Raw genomic sequence first — 9,949 nt, forward strand, 5'->3', positions numbered from 1 at the left:
AGTCCGTAGAATTGTATACAAAGTGGAAATGTACTGATTGGCTTTAATTTATATAGTTTCACTATTATGTAGATAAAATTTAATATTTATGTAAAATTTAGGGCCTGTGTGTCTCATCAGAATTTTTGTCTAGAGGAAGTCAAAGAATAACTAATTCACCTGACTCAGTCATAAATTAGAGAATTAAGAGCAAAGAGCCAAGCATTTCCACAGAGCGATAGTTGTACAACTGGGGAAGTGCCAAGAGTTTGCCTTAAACTATGGTCTTTATTATTTTATGTGCACTTTAGAAGGAAAATTTTAAAGGAAATGTAGCAAAGTGAAACCTGTTGAGAGAGCCAGAAACTACCACAGAGAGATGAAGTACTCATAATATTAAGGACAGCAAATGTCAAACTAGGACTGTTTGATTGTGGCTGGCTTTCAAAGTGCTAATAACAATACTAGTTTTCCAAAAGTTTTAGGAGAGAAAAATCACAAAAATATGGCCTCTTCATTTGGCTGTGAAATCAGTAACTTTTTAAATTTTGCCATGTCCTGCAAGTGAAATTTACATTTTGTTAGGCAAAATGGGGAGGAAAACAATCAGGAGTAAAAATTCTTATTGCCACTTACTTTATTTTCTACTTTCTGTGAATCTTTTCACTGGATTATTTTAGCAGAAACTGTTTAAGCAAACAGAAAGATGGCTACAGTATATTTAGCCATTTCCACATATCAAGTTTAACTTATTTTCCTGGAGAGAATGAGGTGACTATAAATACCTTTACCACTTGATCCTATAACCTCAAATGAGGGCAAAACTCCCCTTGGCGCTAACAAGAATTTTGCCTGTGAATAGTTACAGAATTGAGTCCTGGACGATTAAGAAGCAATTTGATTCTTTCCCAAGAGATAGAAAATCCTGCACAATTTTCAGATGGAGTATACACACTAGCATCTTGTCCATATTCCTAATAATAACAAGAACGAAAGGGGAGAAAAGCCAGGAATTCTTGCAGGCTTTAGCAGGCTTGCTTCAAAAGCCTGTCAGTTAAACAAATAAAGTGAAATGCTGAGAGGAAGAGCTGGGAAATTAACTGCTGTGGGCTATAGCTAATGAGTGGTCTGTTGCAAAGGAAGTTATGGTCATGGCACTGTATACATAGAATGAGAAAAATTAACACTATCAAATAGATTCTTATTTAATTCTGAAGTTTATTGCTTTCTGGTGGAATCTGCCTCCCACCAGTTATTGATGTTTTCCCCCACCTCTATACCCGCACCCCCAAATAGGATGAGTGAGATCAATCAAATGATGGGAACTTTGAAGCGTGGTTAGGCTGCTGGGTAAAAGCATGCAAAATATATTTGAGACTTCATTAAAAAGCGCCTATCCGGCACCTTGGGTAAAATCCACAGTAGCCTGGCATTGCCGCCTCATTAGTAACAAAATGAAGTGGCCATTCTCTGAGGAGTGCCCTTGCTATACGCTGACCATTCATTCCCATGAGTGGCTTTCTCATGCTCAGTGATTTAAAGCCTTGTATCTATAAATCCTCTCAGCTTCATCTAGGCAAGGATCTACCTGCTTTAGGCAGTGTGGCCCAAACCAGGGCAATGTGTCAATCCAAGACTCAGTTTGAATTGGCAGCCCTAATTACAGGTTCTCTGTGAATAACTTCTTGCATGTTTTTAAAAACTTGAAAACAAATTAATTATCAGCATCTTATCTGAAACAAATAAAAGCACAAAACAATAACAACAAAACCACCTAAACTACTCTACCAAACAAATTCCTCTTTAGCTGTATTGAGAATTAACTACTCTTCCAAACAAATTCCTCTTTAGCTGTATTGAGAATTAAGGACAGTCCACAGAACAAGGCATTCTTGATAGAAATCTCTCATCCTCTACCAGACACCATACTGAGTCAACCAGAGAGCACACAGAAGCTGGACCTAGGCCCCATACACCTCTGTAGCAAACATGAAGCTTGGTGTTCAGGTGGTTCCTGTGACAAGTGGGGTGGGGGTTGTCTCAGTCTCTGTTCCTTGACACTGAATCCCCTTCCCCCTACTTGGACTGCTCAGTGGGAGAGAGGATGCCTAGACCTGATGGGAGAGGTTGTGCCAAAGGGGGGCTGCCTGTCCCTGAGGAGAAGGGGGGAGTAGTAAGGGAAGGGATTTGTACAAGTGGCATTAGTAAGTTAGGGAGGAGGGTGGCTGTGAATATAAAAAAAGAAAAAGAAAAACTACGAAGCTCTCAGGACTGTGCAAGACTTATAATTAATTATGTGCCCTTCATAATTGCTCTTATCAGCAAAGCAAAATTTAAGGTTGATCTCCAAACTTTTTAACAAAATTTGATAAAAATGTCCTGAGTGAAATCCCATGAAAGTCTGAGCACTGCTCTTGCCAAGTGTTCCCAGTGGGAGACAGCAGCAGAGCAAGAATACCAACTTTCATCAGCTTCATTCTATTTGAACATTTACTCTTATGCCTCTTTTTGTCATTATGATACAAGCAGCAAATGATGAAGTTTCAAAAATACTCTAAGCATGTAGACACTGTGAGACTCTTCAGCAGACTGGGTTCAACAGAAAGTGGTGTGAGCAGATATCTTAGTTACAGTCTTGAGAGCTCAATCAATAACCTTCATAAAGGCTTGGTGTTGGACATAGACAACATGCTATCAGTAAAGGTTAAGGTGCTTATGCTTGCTTTTTGCTCTGAAGTAAGCCTTTAGGAAATATAATTTATCCTGAAAAAGACAGACTGGACCTACACAAACATGCCTCAGTTTATACTATTAATTTCCTGTCAAATCTTCTCATAGTAAACACTGACCTCTCAAGAACAAATTCAAATGGATATTAGCCCAAAAGCTCATAATGCCCATAATATAAACTGAAGACCATACAGAGCTTAGGAGGAAGGAAGACGAGGGTTTAGATGCTTCGGTCCTGCATTAAGTGGGGAACAGGATGACAGCGGTAGGTGGAAGGAGGAGGACCTGGGAGGGAGACAGAAGTGGGAGGAAATAAGGAGAGCGGTATCAGGAACTGGAGGGGATGGGAGAGAGGTACAGAGTGTCAGTAAATTGAAAAAAAAATATGTAGCAGGCGGGGATGAGGCTCTGAGGATAGCCACTGCAGGGTCCCACACACCAAGGAAATGAGAAGCTTCCAGGACACAACAGGGATGTCTGTCGCCGAAATGAGCAGAGAAGGTGGAGATAGAACCTGTAGAAACCACCTCCAGTAGACAGGCACAACCCCTGGTCTAGGGATGGGGCCACCCACCCATCTCAAAGTTTTTAACCCAAAAATGTTCTTGTCCAAAGAAAGAACAGGGACAAAAATGGAGCAGAGACTGAAGGAAGAGCCATCCTGGTACAGCCATACCTGGGGATCCATCCTGTTTGCAGACGCCAAACCTGATACTGTTGTCCTTGACAAGATGTACCTGTTGACAGAAACCTGGTGTGGCTGTTCCTTGGGAAGTTTGACAAGCAATTGACCAATGCAGATGTAGATGCTTGGAGTCAACAATGAGACTGAGCTTACCCCAGTAGGGGAGCTGGCAGAAGGATTGGAGGAGCTGAGGGGGATTGCAATCCCATAGGAAGAACAATATAGACCGGCTTGTCAACCCAGTTCTCCCAGGGACTAGACCACCAACCAAGGAGTGTGCAGAAAGAGACCCATGGTTCCAGACACTTATGCCTTGTCTGACATCAATGAGAGGGGAGGCCATAGGTCCTGTGGAGGTTTGATGCCTCAGGGTAGGAGGATGCTGGAGCAGTGGGATGGGAGAAGATGGGTGAGTGGGGAAGCACCCTCATAGAGAAAAGGGGAGGGAGGGAAGGGTAGATGTGGGATGGAGAGTCTGTGGAGGGGTAAATGGGAAGTGAGATATCATTTGAAATGTAAACAAATGGAATGATTAATAAAAATAAAAAAAGAACAAATTTAACACCAGAACCACGTTAGGACAGGGGCATGATCAGATTATATGCTGTTGAAGGATGTACTCTATGTGCATATCTTTACTGTGATTTTATAAAAAGTACAATAAAATTATTGCCTATGCTAAGTTCCTAAGAAAACAGTCATTACTTTAAGCCGTCTATAGCCAAATTAAATGGGCCAACTAAAGTCTTAATTGTCATTCCGAAATTTATAGTTTCCAAAACAGACCAAGTCTTGGTGTTTTTATTTTCAGTTTCTTTTTCACACTAGTACTATGATGTGTGTGTGTGTGTGTGTGTGTGTGTGTGTGCACTTGTGCATGCATGTGTGAGTTTAAATCCATAGTTTTCAAAAGGAATACACTTTCCAAGAAAGAAAACAAATCTTACCATTAATTAATTAAATGTATGAATTAATTCATTGAGCAAAATTATGCAATTTCCTGCTTGGCCCTTAGAACTTCTAGTATTTTAAAATGTATTAATATTATAACACTGGGGATATAATAGAAAAACATAATACATAATATTAGACACAACATTTTGTCCTAAAAGAAAGAGACATATCTAGTTGCATTGTCCCTGCTTGGAATCTAGAGGTACATGTGTCGAGACTCATTAACTAACCTAAATTTCAGTGCTGCTTAGATTCTCCCTCGTTTGGGTTCCACAGTATATGCCCAGGAGAAAACACAGTATACTAGCAGGTTCTCATTCTGTTCTACATTCTTTTCCCCCCACAAACCTAAGTTCTGCATTATTTGCTATTTTGTCTTTTGTTCTTGCATCCTAGCTGGAGTATTGTCCTTGGGCCTGTGAATCATATCTTGCACTGTCTTACATGACATACCATCTAGAAGTTTGCTGGACATAGTGGATAATAACATGCAGTTTTGCTGAGCTATCTTGAAATTAAGTTCTTCGTGTTTTAGTGATATTGTTCTGTTATATCAGAATTTGAAGAGATAATCAGCTTATATTCCCTGTATTTTATGTCAAATATACCTTTACTTCTATGAATAATTAATATAAGTACTTCATGCATATAATTGTTATGTTGAAACTAAGATTTGAATTTTGAAAATGAAAAATATATTATCTATGCCAGACATTGTTTTTTCAAATTCCAGAAGCCAGTATACAAAAAGGTCCAAATGCAGTTGGACCATTAATTTGGTCCTATTTTGGTCAATGCTAATGAGGTTCTTAGTGAGATTCAGGAACTGTTTGTTCTTGACCCTGCAAGTATTCTTGACATTGTTGATTTATAAAGTATCCAGACCCCTTATTCCCACAGTTGGTCCTGGAACTTATAAAAGTGAATACGGCTTCTTGGTTCCCTGTTCTGTGTCTTCATAGCATGCTGCCCTAACAAGCACAGATTCCATGAATTTTTCACTACAAGAAAAATGGTCACATGCTCTTGTGTAATGTGAAGCTCATTGGTTACATTCCTTCATTTTATCGAAATAATGAATGCTTACTTGAATTTAATATTTTTGCCTAGACATTCAAAATTAGAAAAAGAAAAAAAAAAGCTCAGAAACCTGGTCAACATGCTCTGCCTACAGCATGAGGTGGTAAGCGGTGGTGGGGGGAGGTGGGGCTTTCCCCCACTATGACTTATAGACTACTTAAAATCCCTCTCTTGGAGTTTGGGGCTTGTGCCTGTAATTCTAGTTACTGAATGAAGCATGCCTCATGAGTCTGAGTGCTTGAAGCAACCCTGGGAAACATAGCCAGTTGCCCAAATATCAACAACACCTTTTCACCCTCAAGCAACAAGAAAAACCTCTAAGTGTTGTTTCTTCTCCTTGAAAAAGACTCGTGAGAGGACTGCCCAGGTACAAGAAAAAGTTCTCAGATTGATTAGTTCTGTGCTGAATTTAAAAAAAAAAATCACCAAACTGTCACATGCTTACAGAAAAATGTGAATTTTATTAGATTGTGTTTTATTTGTTTTCTTGGAATCTACCACTATACAGTCACACAGCCAAACTGATTGACTTAGGGAAACCTGGAAATAACTCAGTACCTTAAATTAGCAACTGAATGAATAGGGGACGCAAATTACTTCTTTGTCTACACAGTAGCCATCTTAGATTGTTGTGAACATTGCCTCAGGTGATTTGGCCAAGTACCCACCTAAAGGCAGAAAACAGAATACAATTATTTACCAATATTCCTTATTATGCTAACTTAATTCTGTTAGTTTATCTGAGTAGGCTTCTTATATATTTTTGTATTTCAAAAAACAAGAAAAGTTACTGTTTGCTATAGAATTTGTGTTCAACTAGAGACTTTTTGTTCTCAAACAGATAGGTCGAAAAACAGTAGGAATCAGATTTCAAAGTCAAGGAGATGCCTGAACATACCTATCAAGGTTTCCACTCCCACCTTGTCCTCTCCTGGACACCATTAGAGGAACCATCAAAATTGAATTCAAGTGCCATGTATTATGCATGACTGCATTGTTTGTTGCACGGCATCCGTCCGTGCCATTCAGTTCACCTAGATGAAATCAGGCAAAGGAGGGAAATGAAGTCTATGTTCAGTATGCCAGAATGCTGACTCTTATGAAAATTGATTTACTAGTTTATCTAATGTTTTAAAAACTCACTTTATTAAGTTGTAAATCATATCACTCAGGACCACTACATCAGAAGGTAAAATTAATGATCGAGATAAGGACATTTTAAAAAAAGCCACAGCATGGTTACAGGACAACATGAAAAAAATTGATAAATAGCAGCTTAGGAGCAGTGACACGGGGTTCAGATTTAATGTGAATGGTGAAGGGCATCGTCTTATGGAGCAGACTGGATAAGGGTAAGTTCATATTGGCATATGGGTTGATGTCATCATGGGTGATGTGAACCAGTGATACAGCGAGAAAATGTCATGTGGAATTTTGAAGACTCAAGAAATGAAAAATTGAGGTTATCCGTTAGAAAGAAAAAAAGAAACCAAACCAAAGAAAACATGACCCTTTTTAGTAATTTTTAATGCAAAGTTGTTTTTTTTCTTTCTTTCTCCTATAAGTTGTCTAAAAGGAAAGCAAATTTGGTGGCAGGGATACGGTGTCATATGAACTATAGAAATTAGGTGACAAGTTTGTGACTAGAAGTTTTGTGTCAGTAAGGTTTTACCAGAATGAAGAAAAAAGCTTTACAAAGAACAAGGTCTTCATTGGGAATTTGAGTTCCTTTCGAATGGCAAATGCCTCCCACCCTTCAGTATGCCACTGTTAAAGCATCTCAAGGAAGACAGGACTCAAACAGAAGACAAAAGGAGTTTTTATTTTGTGTGATGGGAAAGTTGAGAAACAGAAGGCAGTCCTTCTTGTGTGAGATTCTGGATGGAGAGGATGAGAGAGCCTCAGCAGACTGACGAATGCATGTCACTAGCTCCTGGAATCATGCATTGGTTCATTCCACTAAGGCAGCGACTTCTAGTTGTGGTGCTGTTTGGGTATCAGCTTGCCCTGCCCCAGGAGAGGACATCTAGCATGGCCAGCTAACTACATGCCACCACACCTGAGCCAAAGCACACAGAGGAAAGCCTCAGACTGTAGCTGGCCACAGTTGGAAAGCCTTACTTACTACATCCCTGAACCAAGGAGAGCCGATGAAGATCATAGCGCATAATTCTATAAGTGCAGAAAATAACGAGGAGAGAAAAAACGTCCCTCTCTAATTGCCTAATGGCAAGTCTAGAATGAGAGCTCCAGCCTTCTGCATGCGTTAATAAACCTGATCACAAAGAACAACAGCCAGTTGCCTTATTTCTTTTTCAAGGAAGTGATGATATCTGTATGCCAAGAAAGGAATACATCTCTTTTCGGAGGGAAAAGGTGACTTGGTGTAAATCTGTATTCTATTAATTCACTAAACTAAAATTCAAAAGACAATATATCTTAATAGCGTGAAAATCAACAAAAACAAATTCGTAAAAGAAACACAACATTGAAATCATCACAGTGTCAGAAACAAACCAATCTACATGTGCAGCGGTGAAGGTAGAGAGATGCTAATCTTGAGAATTGTGTATGTGAGTCAGGCCTCCTGCTTCATTTGAAATGAACACATTTAAGGCCCAGTGCACGTGACTCTCTACTGGTTTATGAGTGAGACTGAGGCAAGTGTGCACTTGCCCAAGAAAAGTAGACCTCTCCAGAAGTCTCCTCTGACCACTTGAAGAATCACGCTCACAGCATGAAATAATCAGGTCTCTGCTCATAAAATAACCATGCTCTTATTTATTTCCTTAGGATTAAAAACTGATTTTTAATGCTGAACATTTTTACCTTCAAAATGAAAATCAGGTTTATAAACCTTTTGTTTCTTTGCATGATACATCCTGACTCCTTCTGAGTATTCTGCAATGACATTCGAGGTGCTCTGTACTATACACAGCACCTCAGTGTTTAACACAAGACAAAGAAGCACGCTCAAGACCTGCAACTGTCTAAATGATGGTAGGCAGTGGTGAACGTGCATCAACCTTAGCTTAATTTTTCTTCAATATAAGGATTAGGACACAAATGCAAAGCTGAAATGTGGAAAATAAAACTAGAAAATACTAGAAAATGGCATCGAGGGCTCCATATGTAATTCCAGTAAGTAGGAAAATGGGGCAGGCAGAAAGATCAAAAGTTTTAAACCAAGTTAGCCAAGATAAAGACACCCTGTCTAAAAATGAAAAAACCCCACAGTATGTTAAATAAAATACCCAATCACAATAAAGTATAAATATAAAGAATGCCAAAGTGGGGGCAGGGGCCTGTGACACTGTGGAGAAGCTGCATTGACCTTGCACATTTCTTGACTTCTGCATTAAGGTCCGTACTCCTTAAACTCTTCTGAACTCATTTTGAATCTCACTGTTTACAGTTTGGCCATAGATTAAAAAAATCACATATCAGGGCAAATGTAAATTTCTTATTTTATCTTTAAAAATTTAATAAATAATTTAACTATTTATCGATGCCTACAATGCACAAATGGAAACAGACAAGTGGCCCTGAGTGATAAATCAGAAATGGAGATTACTAGTGGGACCGTAGCTGGTCTTCTCAAGGTGAACGTCACTGACTAGTTCATAACAGAAATGAAGCTGATGACTCAGAGACATAAGGAAGATCTGAGAGCACTCATGGACCTTTGGATTGTAGGAGCATGTGTTGTTAGCAGGAGCTGACCCTCTAGTATGTCTTACATTACAAAGAAGAATGAACAAATACAATGAACAAATATAAATGCCATAGCTTTGGCAATAAAAGTTAACTGTTCGACAAAAGTATAAAATAAAGTTATATATTGATGCAAAATTTCTTCACTCTACTTTCTTCCTCCTCTTAGTACAGAGCGTCAAACTATAGGGAGTCTAGCTTGGAATTCGTGGTCACCGTACTTCTCAGTATATGGTTTTCTTCCTTCTGTCTAAAAGACCTGCCTTGAAAAGTGAAGGAATGCTGTCTTAACTCTTCTTTCAGCTACTTATTTTGCTAAATATACACAATAGACATTAGTTGTTTATAATTATTTATCATAATTTGACTGTATGAATATCAAAGATAAACATTATACACAGAAAACAATCTTCAGAAGGGACCTTCTGTTTGCTGCCTGCTACTCTCTCCTCAGTTTCCAGTTATTTCACAGGCAGACAATATAAAAAAGTGCCAGGCCACTCAAAATTCCTTCAAAGGCTGGAAGATGCTGAGGGGGAAATCCACAAGGTCATAAAAACTCAGGTAGCAGAATTCAAGTCTCCCGAGTATGGCTGTATGTAAAGCTGCCCATTAGCACAGACAAAGGTCCTCAGTTCTCACCCTGCAGGACTGGGCAATCCGAGTGCCTTCAGACCCTTCTCACATAATATGTTAGTGAATGACTTCTTAAAGACAAAAGACATCCCTGCAATCTTTAATAAAGGCAGGGTTCCTAGTAAGTGTATGAAAGAAGGATAATGAATGAGTGAGCTTTCACAAAAAGAA

Source organism: Rattus norvegicus, chromosome 2, assembly GCF_036323735.1.
Source record: "Rattus norvegicus strain BN/NHsdMcwi chromosome 2, GRCr8, whole genome shotgun sequence".
Lineage (NCBI taxonomy): Eukaryota > Metazoa > Chordata > Mammalia > Rodentia > Muridae > Rattus > Rattus norvegicus.